At 46.5% G+C, this 20,137-nt stretch overlaps 1 protein-coding gene across 6 annotated transcripts in view; it reads left to right on the forward strand.

Moving 5' to 3' along the window:
- Kirrel3 (kirre like nephrin family adhesion molecule 3) overlaps window positions 1-20,137 on the forward strand; it is a 562,524-nt gene that overhangs the window by 333,237 nt on the left and 209,150 nt on the right. The window lies entirely within an intron of this gene.

A 20,137-nucleotide genomic window follows, 5' to 3' on the forward strand; every position in this document is an offset into this window, starting at 1 on the left:
ACATCGTGGCTCCATTCTGTGAGGCGCTTCTTGGCTACATTATATCATGGTAGATGGAGTGAGAAGAGTATGTGTGGGAGCTATGATCACATCCCTGTACAAGGAGACAAGGATACTGGGTGGTACCATGTACAGGCCTTTACATCAACCCTCTACGGAGCATCTCCGAGAAGTTGCACATGAACTATCGTAATCATTTCCATAGGCGGGGTCTCCAATGACCAACCAGAATCTGCGAGAGGAGCTCTAGCAAAGTCTCCTGGTAACAGGGGATATGGAGCCCTAACTGTCCATCTTCTATAACCAGGAGAGACTCCCAGCAGTGGGACCAGGCTATCAACCCATCCACAAAACATTTGACCTACAATCTATCCTGTCTACAAGATGTGCTGGAGTAATAGTGATGCAGAATTTGTGGGAGTGGCCAACTAATGATTGGTCCAACTTGAGGTCCATGCTATGAGAGGGAGTACATGCCTAACATTGCTTGGATGACCAGAAACCAGAAGCAAGATAGCCCAGAGACCCACCATAGAACCAAACATGACTGGCAAAAAAAAGTCAATGAAATGATTCCTAATGATATTCTGCTATACTCAGATCATTGCCCAGCCCAGTTGTCATCAAAGGGGCGTCACCCAGTAGTAAACTAGAGCAGATGCAGAGACCCACAGCCAAACATTAGGCAGAGCTTGGGGAACCCTGTGGCAGAGGGGAAGGAAGGATTGTAGAAGCCAGAGTGATCAAGAACAGCACAAGAACACAGCCCACAGAGTCAACTAAGCAGGGCTCATAGGGACTCACAGAACTTAACGTGACAAACACAGACCTTGTATGAGCTAGGTCCTCTGCACATACATTATGGTTGAGTAGCTTGGTGCTCTTATGGACTCTTGTCTGTGCTGAGGATCCCTTTCCTCCTCCTACTGGGTTGCCTCACCCAGCCTTGATATAAGGATTTGTACCTAGTTTCATTTTAACCTGTTATGTATGCTGTATTTGGTTGGTACATCTGGGAGGACTGCTTTTTTTTTATTTTAAAGAAAATGGAAGAGGAGTGGATGCTGGGTATAAGGAAGGGAGGGTAGGAACTGGGAGGAGTGGAGGGAGGGGAAACTGTAGTCAGGATGTAATGTGTGTGAGAGAGAGAAAGGAAAACAGTATGGTCAAACAGTCCTGCCCCAGAATTATCAGTCATGGGATATCTTTCCAGGCTACAGGGGCTCAAAATAGGAAACATTAACAGCTGGGGCCTGCACAGCATTCAGGGGGCTACTACCCCAGGTTACCCCAGTCCCATCCGAAGAAAAGTCTCCTCAACACCGCTACTTTTGTTTCGCTGTGAAGCAGCACTGCATATGCCCATGGAAGTTGTAGATATCCATGATACCCCAAAGTGGGTCTCAGGACCTAAACAGACACCCATGTAGCTGGGCAGACTTGCCTTGAGAGAATGTGTCTGGAAGAGGAACAGGGACTGGATTGTTTACTGAGGCTATCACAGCAAAGTAGAAGTCGTTGCAGGCACAGCTCTCTGGGGAAAGCTGGTGCTGCAGACACTGCCCATCTCTCTCTAGTCTCTGCCATTCTTCCTTCTACCTTGCATTGCAAGTCAAAAGTTCACCCTTAAAAACCCCTGTTTTCCAGGCAATTCCTTCCCGCAGAACTCCATTAGATCCGGCGGCAATGTGTGAGCGCTTGTATGCGAGCGAGCTGGCTCTTTCTAAGGCCCCGTTATTGCTGTTGCCGCAGCCGTTCCCAGACAGGCAGTTTTGATCCAAACTGTTTGTGGAGCAGCTTAATATCCAGCCGCGTATGTACAGTACTTCCGAAAGACACTTGCGAGGCAGAAATTGTTTGTGTAGAATTCAAGGGAATAGAAATTGACTTTGCTTTGATTGAATTCATTAGTGATATACATTCCAGGATTTTTTTGTTGGTGATGGTGGTGGTTTTTTTTCAACTGTGACTGCCGGCTTTCAAAGTTATTCCTTGAGCTGCTTTGTCCTCCATCCTGGAGTCATCCAGACCTTTGTTCTTTTGATTTCTCTCCCAAAGTGATATCTCTCTGTGAAATAAATTGGACAAAAAGATGCAAAGCTATTGGCAAACTGAAGCGTCTTGTTCAAAATGTTTCCTAGTCACCTGAGCATTTCCTGGGATGGACAATAGCTGTCTGAATTTGTAGGGCTAGGAGATAGGACCCTGTGACTATCATCAGAGCCTGTCACTCCTCATGAGTCTCTCAACCAACATTAACCCATTCTAGACCCAAAGAGCATTGCCACCCCAGCAACACGATCAGATCTATGTGTCTGTGACAAAAACATGAAAGACCTCACTACCAACACAAGTGAAATTGGTAAAAGCAAAACCTTCAGCTGAGAGAAAACAGAGCTGTGTTCAACCTCAGAATTAATATCGGGGTGCAGAAAAGTGTTGGGAGTTGGTGAAAAGAGCTGAAAACCAGGCGACATAAATTACATTTTCCTGTGCCCAGGAGGAAGACTATTTCTTCATTGCTTTAGGAGAAAGGAATGGGCTATTACTCGAAAGTAATTGGGGGGAGGGGCATCTTTGTGAATTCCTGAGGCATTTCAACAACCCCAGAGAGCTCCAGGGGTGATGGACCGACCCTCTAACTGACTCCACAGATGGTGGTGAGCCCACTCCTGTCTTTCCTCTCCCTGCCCATACACATCTCTACAGGAAGAGGAGGTGTCTGGTCAGGAAGTCATACCCAAAGCTATCTCTTACATCAGCAAGGATATTGGTGAGATCACTTGAAACAGCCTAATGAGAACTGAGTGCTGAGAATCTCTGCTCCCGCTGGTTAAGCAAGATCTTACTACACCGACCTATTATCAATCTGTGTTTCCTCTGTTTCTGTAATAGTTGAGCCCCAATAAAGAAATGGTACTGAATTGAGGATACAAATCAGAATCTTCCAAGCAGCACTTTCAAAATAAAAGTGCCCAGATCATACCTTCAGGGTTTCTGATTCCATAACAAATTCCCTTAGATCATTGGGTATGTTGATCAGCTTAACTTAGTCATTCCATATCTTACTTCCTAGATATATACAATGATCATTTGTCAATCAAAGATGATATTAATAATAGAAAATAATACAGAGGAAAAAAGCAAGATTTATGGACATAATTAACTTGTCATAAAGCAAATAACAAGGACAGAAGAACCCAATTTAAGAAAGAGGGCAAAGTAAATACCAGAGTGATAGCATGTCTTTTATTATTAAAAAAAAAAGTCATGTTTTCCACGAGGCCCCTCCCTTTCTATGCAAAATAGACATTGCCAAGTCCAAAAACAACAAAAAACTCACCCTGGTGAGAAGGTGAGCTATAATCCTCAACTTGACACAATTGAGAATCTTGTGGGAAGACAGCCTTGATTGGGAACTGTTTAGATGGTGTGGCCTATGGGCAGGCTTAGAAGGAGTTTTCCTAATTGCATTAAATGAGATGGGAAGAATGTGGGCAGCAGAATTCTCTGGCTGGGTCCTGAGTAAACAGGAAAGAGGGGCTACGCACTGACAAGTATGTTATAGAAGTCATCTTCGCTCTTCTGCTTCACTTGGGATGTGACCTAGCTTCTTCAAGCATGTGCTGCCTTGACTCCCCTGCAGTGATGGACTGTAACCTGAGTTCTGTGAGCTAAAACAAATTCTTTTCGTCCCTAGATTGCTTTTGTCTGGGTATTTTGGGCAACCTGGAAACAATCAAAACTTATTCTTTCACAGTTCTGAAAGCTGGAAGTTTGAAATCCAAGTGTGAGCAGACTTGATCAGGTGACGGCCCACTTCAGGCTTCTTACATTCTTGTTTTTTTGGTTGCTGTGATAAAATACTGATCAAAAGCATCTTTGGAAGTGGGTGAGTTCAAGAGCATGGGCTATTCCCAAGAGTGTGGCACCAGGGTCTAGGTGAGGTCTTCTTGCTGTGTTCTGACATGATAGAGCACATCACAAGGTGACATGGAGGAAGCATGCCAGCTCTAGAAAGGGTTAATTACTTCTTACAGGCCCCAGTGTATCATTGTGGGCAGCCAGAGCAGAAACTCGGGGCAGGAGCTTGAAGCAGATAGCATGGAGGAATGCTTCTTACTGGCTTCTTGCTTTTAGTTCTTGTTGAACTGCCTTTCTTATAAAGCCCAGACCTTACCTGCCTAGGGTTGGTGCCCCCCACCGTGGAGTGAACCTTCCTGCTCTCATGAAAAGGCTCACAGACATGTTCACAGAACAGTCTAATTGGAGCAACTCCTCCTCAGAACTGGCAGGATCAGGCAGCAAGTCACGGGTGTGGCTCAAACCGAATGTGTTTAGTGCATCGCCCCCACAAATACCACGGCAGACTGTACTAGCTGGGGTTAGATTTTCGTTTCCACGGGACATGCTTTTCTGTACACACATTGCTTTGTCAGTAAGAACACTATGAGGCTCCCCTCAAACAGATGGTGGGAAGTTTACAAGTTCAAAAAGCTTTTATAAGTAACTATAATATGGTCTCTCCTTCCCTTAACATAGAAGATCTAAACCCATAGTGTAATAAAAATTATCTTACTATTATAAAGAATATGTTGCCGGGCGATGGTGGTGCACACCTTTAGTCCCAGCACTCGGGAGGCAGAAGCAGGCAGATCTCTGGGAGTTCGAAGCCAGCCTGGTCTACAGAGCTAGTTCCGGGACAGGCACCAAAGCTACAGAGAAACTCTGTCTCGAAAAACCAAAAAAAAAAAAAAAAAAAATGTTGAGGGATAAAAACCTGCAGGAGGATCATAAGTGTTTCAGTCTGGGAGAGGCAGGATAATGATTTTCTAGCTAGTCATTGAATGATGAGCTTTAATTGCCTATAGACAAACTAGGAGGTATATTCCGTTCATCTCAGTCTAGTCTCTGTTGCTATAACAAAGTATAGACTTTATTTTATAAATAAAAGAGTTTGTTTAATATTTTAAAGTTTGTTTACTATTTTAAAAAAATAAATCAAGAAAGAAATTTATTTTCTCACAGCATTGGAAATGGGTAGGCTTAAGAATGTGATGTTTGTCCAAGAGCATGGCCACAGGGTCCAGAAATGCCTTCTCACCCTTCCCTGACCTGTCAGATGTCTTACAGGCATCCTCCCATCATAGGCGAGCCAGACCAAGCACGCCAGCTGGGATCTCTTTGTATCATTGTGTAAAACCACCTGTACCATCATGGGGGCCCTACTCTCACGATCCACCTAATCTTGACTACCTACTGTCTTAGCTGCTTTATTTACTGACTTATGGAAGAAAATGTCTATTTTAGATCACAGTTCAAAATACAGCCCATTGTGACAGAGAAATCTACGCAGCGAGAGCTTGCGGTAGCTGGTCAGTTGTGCCCACAAGCAGGATGCAGGGGGATAAGTGCATGCCTCTTGCTCAGTTCATTTTCTCTTCTTTATATAGTTCAGGAGACTCTGTCCAGGAAATGATGTCACCGACACGAGGTGTGTCTTCCTACCCCAGTTAAGGCAATCAAGATAATCCCCCACAGGCACATCCAGAAGTCACTTTCCAGCTAATTCTGGATTTTGTCAAGTTGGTCCTTAACACGAGTCATCACGCAGACCATGAACACATGATCTTGGAGGCTGAATTTCCTGTATGCAAGCTTTGGGGAAATTCATCCAACACACAGAACTGTCAAAGGACACGGGATGTCTGTGGCTTCGGAAACAGGGTCATAAGACTACAGTGAAGGATGGTAAGAGAAACAGCTCACTGAGTCATCCCTGAGCAAGCCTTCAAGAGCCCTGAAACTAATACAGCCATCCTCAAAATGGCCCCCCAGACTGGCTTGAGGTACAGGTAGAGTCCACACTAATGGCAGCCCTCTGGGTGGTTCTGCTATGGAAATGTCCCATGAGTTGGAACTGAACTCTTTTATCTACATCAGCGTCCTTCTTCTCCACAAGCAACCCGGTGTCTTTCCACCTCCTCAGACTGCCCTGTCACACAGCAGCGGTCTCCTTTCAAAGATACAGACTGGAGTGGTACCTCTATGAGGAGAAGATAAAGCCTTGGCCCGTGAGACACCTTGTGCTTCACCTTCCACCTCCACCTGCCTCCTCTTCCGTACTCTCCTGCCTGTCACCGAGAAGGAGTGGGGGGGAATTCCAGGTGATCCTCTTTGTGCTTTGTTCATCCTACCAAGCAGGTGCTGGGAAAGATGATACCACCACGGGGGAGATGCTAATGGCCCCGGCAGAGGTGCACAGCCTCCCTCTGATTCTCAGAATGGTAATAGAGTATGGAAGGTGCATTATGGATAGTCTTATTCAACTTGATCTAAACAACCCCAGTATTAATGGAAATTTTAATGAAAAACTAAGCCTTGATTAGGTTGCCATGCACAATCCCCAGAACACACAGAGTCTGGTTAATTTCCCTGATGTCAGGGGCCTGGGCTCAGAAGCATAGACACAAACACACTCAGGCAAACTCCCTCCGTTACCAAGCCACATGCATTCCTCCTCTGGCCAGGCCTTGGCCTCTTCAGGATTAGACTGTTTCTCTAGGCTTTTGCCTGGGCGGGGCAGCGAGGTCGGGGGAGGGATGACAGTGGACTGGTTCTTCACCTCTGGCCTTCCCACTCAGAAATCCAGGCAGCTCCGAGAGCGACATGCAAACCTCTGACTCTCCTGCTCCTCCGATGGAATGGGAAGCTGGCTCCAGGGAGTTGTAGGCTCTGAGGTTAGAAACCCCGGGCTAATATAGTCTGCCCTAGGGTAGCGTGTGCCACTTCTCTGGGAAGCTGCCATCCTCAGCTGATTGTGCATCTTCCACAGAAACCCAGATGCACCTGCTCTCAAGAGGCGTTTTCATCATGATAGGCAGATCCACCTATTCTGTGGAGTAGAAACCACCCTGGGGAACAACAGGGGCTGGAGGAAAGCAGCAGCCAGTGACTGTCTTCATGAAGCACGCCATGTCAGGGACAGGTTTTTCATGTCCTTCATTCACAACTATGGGCCCCCACATGCCATCCTTGTGGATCCTGTGATTGAGGACAGTTGGGCCTTTTCTGTGTTTCCTGCCCTGTCGAGAGAGTACAGCAGACACAGGAAGTGGGTCTGAAATACATGAGGAGAAAAGGATGGGTGGAGCAAAGAATGAAGACATGGCCGGGCCGGAGGAAAACCCTCCGCCCAGCAGCTGACACTGAGAACCTGCTGGAAGCTTGGGTGACCTAGCCAGTCTCTTCTTATTGCTCTGCTCCACCTCACGTCTTTGTTAGGTCACACACTGCTGTGGCATCGGCAGCATTGCCAGCGAACAACATTCACCAGCTTTGCCGTAGTGAGGTTGTGTCCCCCAGAGGACCATGTGGTGATGGTTTAGTTGTCAGTCTAGGGCTACTAACCGGTGGTGACTTAGGAAGCAGGACCTAAGGGAAGGAATTTGTGTCACTGGGGAGATGTGAGAACCACCTCCTCCTTACCTCTCTTTGCTCCCCAGCCACTGTGGCAGGGAGACATTCTCCGTGTGTTCCCACCATGAGGTACTTACGGCGCCATCACAGACCAGAATGTGAGTCAAAACTTTTTCCTCCTTCCAGTTGGTTGCCTCAGGTATTTTGTGACAGTAACAGACTGCTGGCTACTGCAGCCTTTGGTGTTCTCCAGAGTCCCCTCCACTTCCATTTTTTCTGTTTTCTTTCACAGCCAAGACGCAGATCCCCCCAGAGTCACTGACAATGGTCATGGGGAGGGACTTTCAGTGACAGGGATGCTGCGGTTCTGTCTTCAGAGTTGTTGTTCATCAGTCACCTGACTCCCCGGTGACTGCAGATGGAAACAAGGCTTTGTCACAGCCATTGTCTTTCACCGGAAACAACCAACAAGCAACAACCCTTCACCTTTAGCATCTCCAGCTTATTAAACACCCAGGCTTCCCAAGTCTCTTCTTTCTTCTCAACTTTCTCTCTTTCCATCCCTTCCACAACCCACCCATCTACTGCTTGCTGTCTCTAAAGATGAGAAATATTGCTTCACTCTTGGCTTGATTCTGGCAGAGCCTCCTTGGCACTCATGTCCCTCCCCCACCCCCGCCACCGACTTTGGTTTGGTTTTTGTTCCCCTTATGCCTCAAATTGCCCAGGTGCTGTATAAAATGACCCAGGTTGGGTAACCCAGAATCTTTGGTAGAATAGTTTAGGATTTGGGGGTCCTCCCAGGGGAGTCTGATATGACCATATCTACATCCATACCCAAAACTTTGATAACTGCCTTCAGAACCCACCATGCAATGGTCCAGTTCATGTCCTCAAGCAGTGATTAGGAGGCAGGCACAAATGGAGTCAACTGACCTCTGACTGACAGAGGATGCACCCACAATCCTGAGTCCCCATTCGCACAGTTTAACCGTGAGCATCGGCTTGCTAGCCCTCCTGAGAAGCATGCCAATGCCTCTCACTGCCCTCAGCCTGGGCTTTTCCTTTCTTATTGTTTGGGACAGAACGCAGAAATGGGAAAGTTCTGGGGGACTTCTCCCATTCTTCTCGCAAAAGGCAGCTGCTCGTGAGTCTGTCTGACAATGCTATCTGTTGTCTTTGTGATAAACAGCATACAACCAAACAATACTTATCAGAAACCCACATGAGGCATGACCCTCTGCAGCTTGCTATTTATTCCAAGAGACAGTGTCTGTGCCAGCCGGGAGCTTATGTCATAAGAAAAATGACACCATCCAAAATGTGGTTACAATTTTGTGCTTCTTTTTGCTTTTGTTTTTGCTTCCATTTCTTGGTGGGGGGGGGGGCTTGTGGGTATTTTTATTGTTTGGGATTTGGGGGTTTGTTTGTTTGTTTGTTTTTCTCAGCGTATTCGAGATCTATTTGAGGTATTTCACCATGATGTCCTAAGACAAAAGAAAGGGACTAGGATACGTAAGTGGGGGTTTCCACACAGAGTTGGTTTCTATAGACATTTTGGTCAGTCTGGTCTACGAAGTGAGCTCCAGGCCAGACAGACAGAGCTGCATAGTGACACCTCAGGTGACTTCCCCTAGCTCGCCCTCACACACAAAGTCAAATAGAACATATAGCTGCGTGCCCTGTCCCTTGTAGCCCCCAGGAAGGTGCTGATATACAGCCTGAGGAAAGCCACATAGCATCGTTTATTGGTCCTAGGATGCCTTCATCCTTCACCAGCCGAGCCTCATCTTTCTCTGAGTTGTTGCCTGTTCTAGCTGGGGGACAGTTTTACAGTTTACTGACTTGGAAATCAATGTGACACACCAAACCAGATTGCTTCTTCGGACTGGGACTGGTCAGATCATCCTGAAACCCGTACTCTTCTTCCAATGGACACGGGACTTGACAGTCTCTCTATTTGCTTGGTTCTCTTGGGGGAGCCCACATCATTCCAGGCAATGGATTTCCTGCTTGGAAACGGTCCAAGACACATAGTCAGTTCTCAATTAGCCATGCTAATGGAGGGAGCAGCGGTGCAGAGGATCCAAAGCAGCAGATTATCTGAAAATCACTCTCACTGGCTTGAGAACAAAGGCAGTGGCATACGTAAGCATGTGTACACACGACCATGTCCAGCAATGGCACAGTTTGCACCGACTGCCTCGGTGTTTACCATCACTGTCGGAACATTGTTTGAAAGTGAGAGTAAGTGACCAAGGGGAGGATGGAGTGAGCGTGTTCCATTCAGAGAGACCGTGAAAGAGCAGGACCCTGCTACCGCAGTGATGTGGACACCCTTGGCCTCTCTCCTCCCAGGTTACCCCTGGAGTTAACAACTACCTGCTCTCTGTCCGAGATCCCAGAGGGACCGTTGGGAAGTCTCCAAGTCACACTTTGCAAGCTGTGCACTTGTCTTTGTTTGGTAGTGACCCCAAACTTCCTTTGTTGCTTTCAATACCAGAATGCTACAGGGATGTAGAGCTTACTAGATGCTCCTGCAAGGTAAATATTCTGCAGCCTCCAGCCATTCTTGGGGGTTTATTGCAAGTTTGGAGTTGACTTTGTAGGACCATTTATTGGTCTTGTTCTTTCTGCGGGGTTAGAGAGAAAACACGAGACACAGGGCTGTCCCACGTGGGTAAACTTTAATGCGGGAGGTGACGACAGGTGAGGGACAGGGGTGAAGAGACGGAAGGAAAAAAAAGGGCGAGTTATGGCGTTCCCCGTTTTTTAAAGGGGATCCAGGTGCGTCTGGGAAAATGTCCTGCACATGCTGTGGCTCTCCGTTGAGCTGGGATTTGTAGTGTCCTCAATTGCTTCTGGCAATTGTAGTCCAATGATCCTTCTGCGCATGTGCGGCCTCGTCTCCAAAAGGAACAGCAATTGGCGTGTGGCAATTTTCAATTGTGAATGCCTGGAACCCTGGCTCGGTTAGTGTGACAGAGAAATGTGTCCTTTCATTTGTTACGTTATCTGGCGTCTCACCCTTTGGAAGTCACTCTGGGGCCCTCTGTTTTGACAGTCATTCTGATTGGCTTACTTTTATATCCTGTAAAGCATCTTAAGGGAGAAAGGGTTTATTTGATTTGCAATTCCAGGTTACGGTCAGTCATTGCAGAGAACGCAAGGAGGCTAAAACCTGAAGCAACTAGTTCTGTTACACCCAGCAGAGAGCAATGACTTAACATATGCCTACTGGTGCTCAGCTTTCTTTCTCTAGATTCCCTGCCAAGGGAATAGCACCACCCACGGTGGGTATATCTTCCCATAGTCAAGATAATCCCCCACAGACATGACCATAAGTTAGTCTAATCTTCATTGGGACTCTTCTCAGGTGCCTACCTATGTCAAGTTGTCCACCAAAACTATCACATTGACTAGTCTTCCATATGACTTTGAGCCTTATGAGTCTTCCTGTATGAAGATAAGCATTTGCCTTTTAGGGGCCTCTTTAACTCCCCAGTTCACTCTCTTTGCTCCAAAACTGACTTGTCATAGGGACCTATGGATACTAACATGTGGAATGAGATGGTTGTCAGGAGCCTGGGCAAAGAACTTAGTTACTCAAACCAGGGTTCCATCTCCCCCTGCCTGAAAATATTCAGAAGTTCACAAGCAAACCATAAGTCATCAAGCTGACTAAAATGATACAATAATAATAGCTTCTATTTATTGAGTACTTACTAGGTGGTAAGAATTATGGTAAGTGTTCCACATGAATCTCCTGATTGAATTCTCTTAATCCTGTGAGGTGTTATTCTCAATTTGAAAGAACCCACAGAGAAGCTCTCTCAGCCTTTGTGGAGACAATTTTTTAAATAGGAGAAACAAAATAAACAAGCCCAGCATGTTTGAGACTCTCGAAGCAAAGACAGCATGTAAATCAACTAATTGTTAACATTTGTGATTATCTTTGCATGCTAGGGTGGGGAGCCTGATTTTCTGCTGCTTTCTGAGAAGTTTAGAGTAGAGTGGTTAGCTAATTGGCCAGTCCAAATAGCTTCCTATGAGTCCTCTGATGGATGCCCGCTTGCCTCTCCTCTTCGTGAGAGACAGGTAAGGTTAATCCAACAACTGTGACTCATACTCTCAGGCAGGGCTGTCAACTGGGAGGAATCTCTGTGCTCCAAGGATCTTGGAAGACAAAGTAGCAAATCTTATTGCTGATATGACCAATGACTTTCTAGAATAATCAGTAGGAGTCAGGGCTACACAAAGGATGCCCACCACAATGTCAAGCTCCAGCAGAAGCAAGTTGGTGTGGGAGAGGACCACAAGGTAGAATAAAGGCCTAGGCTCAACAAGAAGAGCAAGCTGTTGACAGGGAGCCTTAAAGGAAAGAAAAGAGCTTAACAAGATGCAAAGCCCATGCAGGAGAGCTCTCCAAGTCAGTAATTAAAGTATATCCAGCAATGCAGGGCTGGCAAGGTATGAAAGATCAATAGGTTAAATACTTTATGTTGTTTAATCAGATACTTAGCACAAATCAAATATTACCTTGCTGAGGTTATTAGGCTAAATGAGGGCACTGCTGTGGTGAACATTCATTACCGAGACACCAATGGATCATGAAAATTGCAAGGTACATCCTGAGTCACCTCCAGTCCTAAGACAGGAATAAGGAAGGCAGAAAGCCTTTCTCCTCGGGACTGAAGTGCAGTCTGAATTTCTTCATAGGTGCAGCTTAGGAAGTTGAGGCTCTGTATTTTCCTAGAGAATTAAAAGTGCCATGACTTGAAGTATATAAAGCCATCATCTCATTGAAGCTGGGAATACTTTGTGTACAACTGAGGTAGATAGATACTCTCTTTAGGACCGTGGGAAGCAACGATTTGTAGAGGAGTGACTGACTGTGTATTACCATGATAGATGTGGCTGCACTTGGAACTTGGGCACTCAAAGGAGCCCTTTTCCTGGGAAGGGACCCCATGGAAAGAGAAGCTAACTGGACTTCTCCGGAAGCAGAACATTGATTGAGCCACAAGATGACTGAAGGAATCTCAGCAAACGGGTACTCACAGAAAACCTTTAGACTGCTCTCCAAATGGCCTCAACAGGTTTGACCTTAACCTGGCTAAATCATTTCCTTGTCTTTTTTCCAATCATACGGAAACCATATTTGGGATTTCACCAAAAGCAAAGAGGAAGTAAAAAGGACAGTATAGATTTGTCAGAGCATCCCTGGACTAAACATGGCTATGCATGGATGAAACCAGAGACCACCTGACACTGCCAACAAGAAGCACAGGAGATCCCCTTCCGTGCTGTAGTCCCCTCTGGTCCTCTCTGTGAAGTGTGTCTTCTCTCTCCCACTTCACCCATCTGCACCTCAGCATTTCCACACTTCCTGGCCTTCCTCCAGATGAGAAAAAAAAAAAGGACGCTGCCCTTCCCTACCAAGCAGCACATTCTCCTGGGACAACATTTCTGCCAGCACACACTTTGCCGTCCTGTGCCCACCATGCCTGCAGGTTTCTCCTGCACCCCTAGATTGGTTTGCTTAGCTAACCGAAGCATGCCAGCCAGCTGTATGTTATGCTGGGCTCAACCTCTCAGAAAATAACCCACTCACTTTAAGGGACTTTTCAGTACTCCTCAGAATCTTGGGGTTCTTTTAAAGCCCAATATGCCCCCGCAAATAATTAGCCAGTGCATAAGATGAGCAGGAATGAATGTCCAGGACCCAGTGACTTGCCCTCACTCCATAGGAACCTAATACCACTATGAGCATCCCTTGGGGCCTAATCACCTGGCTAGGGCCCTGTTGATACTATTATGGTGGTAAACTTGAACTTTAGAGAAGACACATTCACAGAATGAAATTGTCTATTCTACTGCCTTTTCCAAACATGACAAATAGCTATAATTATAACTCATAACATTTACAGGCTTATTATTTATCCAATATGTTGTCCTTTTTTAAAAAGTCTTTTGTCCTTGAGGGTTTTTTTTGTTATATTTGCTTATTTGCATGTGTGTGTGTGTGTCCACATGGACACATGTGTGCAGAGAGGCATGCATGGTGCATATGTGGAGGTCAGAGGAAAGACAACCTGCAAACGTAGGTTCTTTCCTTTTACCATACAGGTGCCAGGAGTCAAATTCAGGAGGTTGGGCTTGTTAGTGCCTTCACCTGCTGAACCGTCTCACCTGCTTGTGGTGTCTCATTTAAATCATTTTGTAAATGACAAAACAGACCCAGATGGAGCCACTAGCCTGAGATCTAACGGAGAGTCAGCAGACATCCTCCAGCCTCCCTAGAAAGCATGGCTGCCCGCGCACACTTTCAAATACATGCCTGGGAGTAGCCGATGTTTTTCTGGTTCTAGAAACGTCTCCATTTTCCCTCCTTACAGAGCATAGGTAACGGCAGACTCAGTACAGGGTGGGTTCACCAGACCTTCCTAGCTTAGGCTCTCCTTTCTATTTACTTCTTGAGGTGGGGGAAGGCTCTTATTAGCTTCCAATCCCAGTCACCCCTTCTCCAGCCACACTCATTCTGTAGAGCTATGAGTTGTATTATCAGATGCACCGGCACCGTATAAAAAGTCACACTGTCCCCGAAACTACTGTGTTGTGATCGCCACTGTGGCCACATCCCCATCTTAGCAAGATTTCACTCAAGCTTTTACCTCAAAGAAATATGGGTTATGACAAGCCTGCAGCCACTGAGAGCCACAAGGGCTCCCCTGATTCCCAGGACTTACCTCTGACACTGCTGGCCCTGGCAGGGTCCTCTCAGGCTTCCTAAGACTCAGAGTGCAGATCACACACCCTGCGAAGGCGTGATAAGAACACAGGTCCACACCCTCCTCAAAGTGGCTTCCGGTCCCCAGAGGGATGGCACAGCTGGAAGGAAGCCAGTTCAGAGGAGGAGGAAGAACTTGACAAGTGGGGATATTTTTTTCTTTCCAGATTCAGTTGTCTGTGGGGAGACCAAAAGAAAGAGAAAGAGCAGGCAAGGCACTTCAGCAAGTCAGACTTTTCAGGGAAACAAAGGAAGCATTTGTCAGAGCAGAGCGCAGAGCGAGCCCACAGAGGATTCAGGCAGTTCACACCTTGGCAAGCCCCTGCCATCACAAGCCCTGACCTAATTTTCAGAGATACTGCTTGTATTGTTTTCAGGATAAAAGCAGGCAACCGCGAAGGCTCTCCTGGGTAAGGCTTGACATCAGGAAAAATTATCCTGACTCAAGTCACTTATCTCTTCGCACCCCTTCCCTGAGCCCCAACCCCACCCTTCACTCTGCCTCTCACAAACCTTCCCAGAGCTGCCAAATCACTAGGCACAAAATGGGAATGCATAGATGGCCCTGCCGTCGCCTGTCCACAGTGGGCAAGACCCACCCGGACCAGAGTGCAGCCCGGACCAGAGTGAGCTAGGAATAGTCTTCCATACGTCCTTTCCTCCTCCCTAAGATGAGGCAGGTTGACTCTCTTCAGAAGGCCAAGGAGATGAGAAGTGACGTCTGGAGAGTCCTCGCTCGCCATCAGTAGAGTAATGGTAGCTCTGAAGGACAAAGGGATAAAACCTTTAAAGGAAAAATTGCTACAACGTCCATTTTTTTTTTCAACTAAGAGGTTGGAGGTAGTGTGGAAAGGAAAGGGAGTAGATATTTAGATATGCAAGGTCCAGGGTATGTCAGAGTTGTAGGAGCTCAGACCTTGTATGGCGACCCTCTATGGCTCTCCCCACAGACAGGCAGGATAAGACAGAACCGTTTTGGGCACACTTGATCCTCCTCATTTCTTCATGAACTCCTCTTCTGAGGTTCTTCTGGAAAAATCAATCCTGCCTCCATCTTTAGTATTTTAGAGGCAACTTCCTGGAGAAGAAGCGGGCGAGGGGGGGGGGGGAGGGATGGGACGGACACGCGTTCCTCATTGAAAATTCCTTTCAGTTTAACTATCCTGGACCCGTCTCCCGGGGGGGTTGATTCTTCATCCTGTCACTGAACTGGTGAAAGTCCTGGCTACAAAGAAGAAAACTCATTCTCAGCAACTTTGAGCAATAAATCAGTGTCCCCGGCTGAGAAGTCCCTCCTTACCCTACTAAACAGCCTAGCCGTGAGCCCTCACTCAGGAAGGTTCAGACTCACAAAACAGGGTGCAGGCATCCAAAACCATCAGATGTCTCAAAGGAGAGATGAGCGGGTCAGTATTTAGAACCGCAGGCTCATGACAAGGCTTAAGGGTATCAGACTGGAGAATGGAGAGCTGTCACCTCACTGGTTTGTAACAGGCTCGAAGCTTAGTAGTGGAGGACAATATGGTATCTAAAATGTGCCCCTTCCCCCAAGGAAGTGACCCTCCAGAAAGAAACTGTCCCACATCGCACAATCCCACGGGGGCTGTTACATGCTTTTATTTATTTGGTGCCGCTGAACATAGCTATCACAGAATTACTTGGCATGTTCTACTCATAACACAAGAGACAAGAAAAGCAGGAAGCCCCTCCTCTTTTTCAATCCCAGGTCCTACCATTGCCTCCAGTACAGTATCAGGGACGCTCAACTGGCTTTGGTCTTATAGCACCTCATGGGTTTCCCCAGAAGTACGCCCTCGTTGTTAGCTTCACCTCCTCAAAGTCTGCATCCATAGAGTTGAGGCTCAGTGTTCATGTGACTTTTGAAAAGACCTTCTTCTCCCAAGGATGAACTTAGAGATTGGTCTTTATTAAAAAGTGGCACCTGTGGCATCGGGCTCTCTCCCACTGGGTGTGGCATTTGGATTGTTGTTTGCATCGTTCAGAGTCATTTCATGTGTACTTCTCTCCTGGGGGGACCCTGTGAGGTATCCTTACCCCCATCCTGACATGAAGATATGAGACAATGATTTCTTCCCAAGGTCAAACCCCTAATTATAGACCCCGGAAAGACAGGGCTTGGTTTTCTGACAGACTCCCACTGGGGGTCACTCTGCCATCCTGTCCCTGTGCATCCTTCACTGGATAGTCACATTCTGCTCCCCTGAGAAAACCTTAATGGCCCACAGCAGGCCCCAGTGCTGTCTGCTCCATTTTGCTGAAGAAAGCTTGCTGTCTGCATCTCTCAGTGGCCTGGTTATTCAATCACTCCCTTGTTTACTTAACTTTTCAGCTGTGTACATATATTCTTCACAGGAAAATTATAAACAAGGTGTCTGGCATACGCTTTATTATACCTGCTCTCTTTCCTCTCCTCCCCCCCCACCACCTCAACAAAACCCAATTAAGAGTGGAGGAGACATTTAACAAATACCGGCTGCTGAATGCATGAATGAATGACTTTTTTAATCAAATATAAATTAAACTGGTGTCTCATCCAAAGCAGAACTTCTTTTTGCATTAACCCTTGTGTGGCTTTTCCTAATAGTAATAGGGGACCAGTGAGGTAGCTGGTCCTTGACTTTTTTCCGTGGAGGTCCCCAGGGAAGAAAATGGAAAAGACACTGTTTGAGAATCGTGATCGATTTTCTAAAAAGAGGCACTCCAAGACTAAGATTTCAAAGAAGTGGCAGGTCTAGGGGCGCAATCTAAAATTCCAGCGCTCTAGAAATTAAAGCACTCGGATTATGAGTTCAAGGCCAGCCTGGCCTACATAGTGAGCTTCAGGCAGTCAGAGCTGCGCATTTAGTCCCTGGGTCAATAATGGCAGCAGAAAAGGATGGGATTATAATAGCAGTCCTGTTGTTCAGGGAAAGCAGAACATACTAGAAGCCATACAAAGTAGGGCTCCAGTGCTACCTTCAGAATCAGACACAGCGAGGCCTAGCTCACTACCAGGTGACATGCACTCCTGCTCTTTCTCCCTTGACCTTTGGAAACAACACTAGTGTCTACCCAGAGACCTCTTACAGGTGAAATAGCACATGGATGAAGTACCTAGCACTCACTTGGCACTGGTGTGTTCTCAGTTTTGTGGTGCCAAGAACTGAGCCCAGAGCCTCACACATACCAGGCACTCTCTTTACCATGGAATTATATCTTAACCCTTCCCAACACTAGGAATGTGCCCAAGGTGGGGCCCCTCTTTCCACTGTTCCCATAGACTCCTAGCTTACCAGAGGCCTCCACTGCCTTGCTTCTTCCTCATTGCCACACGCAGTGACTACAGGTGGGTTCACAGTCCAGAGCGAGCCGGGGTCACATAAATAACAACGGGGCCACCAGGTGCTGGGGGCCAACCAAAGCCTGCCTACTGTTTGGAAGGACAGAAATCCTGGCTTGCCCATGACCTTCAGAATTTCTGATTTTTCTCACAGAGTCCTCTGAACAGGTAAGGCATGAGTGTGTACCTCCCTTCTAGCACGGAACTAAGAAGCCCTGCATGGTTCATCTTTTCTCCTTGGCTTAGCACAAGGTCGAGCTCCCCTTTTTGCCTCATCTTCCCGTTGGCACAATGGCTTCTCCCACCTTCTTTTAAATATCTGAATTCAGAATTGTTAATTAGGGACTTCCCACGACTTTATGGAGGTGTCATGATTAGACCTATTATTACCACCGCAAATGGGAAAATTGAACATCTACTGCTTTATGAACCCTTTATCACAATTAATGCTGTCTCCAAAGCGTCTCATTTATTGAGTTCTGTAGTATGATCATTCCTTATATGTGTTCCAAGACCTTGTACAAGTACAAATAATTTAAACTAATTAGCTTATTATAAAAAAGGAACGAAAACAAATGGCACATGAATGAACTGTGAGGTTTCATATGGAATTAATATTTCCCTAATACCCTCGAATTTGGTGAGTTCATTATGCATCTATAATCAAACCTGATGAATCCTCTAGATAATTCAAAAGTAATTACGCGTGAATTTCTGCCACGTATTTCAAAATGCTACCAAAATAAGAGATTTATCCTCAGGACCCAGTTAGGCTCCCAGATAACTAACTCTAACCCGACATCTCCTGTCAAGATCAGCCAGGAGAAACGACAGGACTTTCCTTCCCCCAGTGCTCGCCACCAACATCTGCAGATTCCAGCCACAGGTCCTCTGCAGGATGCTGTGCAGGACATGGGGCTGATGCTGTACTGGTGCTAGTTAACGAGAAGCAGGCAGGGTGGAAAGGACTGACAGCTCTGTGGCCACCAGGCTTCCATGAGATGCCACACAAGGCACCCCCAGTCACAGAATCCCAAGAATCTAAGTCCAGTCATAGACTGCAGTAACAAGAAACCTCTGCCACCCTTCCACGGGTATGGCAGCTCTTTCCTGACCTAACACACCCATGACTCAAGGGCCCTGCTTTTGTCTGGCTCATTCAAGATAAAAAGAGAAAAAAAAAAGAATTTTCTACCTTTTGAACTACCATTTCTGGCTTTCTTGAAGGATAGCTCCTGTTTATTTTTAGATAAAGCTTCAGCTTCCTTGCAAATTCTGTGAAAGCCAGGATAATACTATTTATTACATGTATTCATTATACGCATGTATAGATATTCCACAAATATTTTTTTAAATATCTGTGTGCTAGGCCTTAGTATATCAGTAAATAAAGCAGAGAGTTGCCTGGGCCTTTGTGGAATTTACATTCTAGTGGTGGGAGACATACCATAAATAAAGGAAATAACATGTCACATGGAGGACATCCCAGGGACAAAGCAGTACAAGGAATATGGCAACCCAGTGCAGGACTAGGTGAGCGTCTTAAGCAGACCGGCCAGCCCAGAAAAGCTGACAGTGGGGCCACGCCACGTCCTGAAGATGTGTGTAACTGAGGAGAGAATCCCAAACAGAGAGAACCACGGATCAGCTAAGGCCCTGAGGGAAGAACTTGCCTGCTGAGTTTGAGGAACAGCAAAGAAGCCAGAGTGATTCAGACAGGGTGACCAGAGGGAGGAACAGAGACCAAGATGGAGAGGCAAAACCAGGTCTTGCCTCTAAGTGAGAAAGAAGAAATGGCTCTGCTGTGTTGGGAACAGAATGGGAGACAAGGGCGGAAACAGGGTGGATTAGTTATTTTTCTCATTATTGTGGCAAGATACCTGTCAACAGCAATTTACAGAAGAGAGGGCTTGATTCGGCTCGCAGTCAGAGGGGCTCCAGTCCATCACATGAGCTCACATTGCTCCCACAGTCAGGAAGTGGACTCAGCTTCCTGGTGCTCAATTTGACTTCCCCGTTTTTTTTCTCCTTTAACTCCCAGAAGCCCACACGACAATGCTGTCCACATTAACAGCAGATCTTCTTGCTTAGGTGACCCTAAATCACAGCCTAAAAGTCAGTCAGGTTGACACAGTCTCTCTCATACATAGAGACCAATAAGAAGGTTCTGGCCACACACCAGGCTCAGGGTCACTGTGATTATCCCAGATCAAAAGCCGCGGAGAGAGACAAAGGACTAGATCCCCAGATTCCAGACAGAGGCCTAGTCAATGGGATCTTCTTTGTAAACTGTGGAGCTCTCTGAGGAGCAGCCCATACCTCGAAGGTGCCTGCTGAATGTTTCCTGAATGGCTGGGGCAAACATACGTGTAAATGAAGTACTCAAATCACTTGGAACCCAGTTGGGGGGGATTGGAGCTAAATTTGATTAGGGAAAAAAGAATAGGCCTGGTACATCTCGGCTCTCTCCTGGGGCTGAATTTTCTTACCTAGTAAAAAAAAAACTCATTAAATATTTGTTGAAGAAGTGAACAAATGGGTTAATTAAATGTGTGTGCAAGTCCTGGGACCTTGTTCTGACATCCACC

This window comes from Microtus ochrogaster, chromosome 5, assembly GCF_000317375.1.
Source record: "Microtus ochrogaster isolate Prairie Vole_2 chromosome 5, MicOch1.0, whole genome shotgun sequence".
In the NCBI taxonomy this organism is placed as follows: Eukaryota; Metazoa; Chordata; class Mammalia; order Rodentia; family Cricetidae; genus Microtus; species Microtus ochrogaster.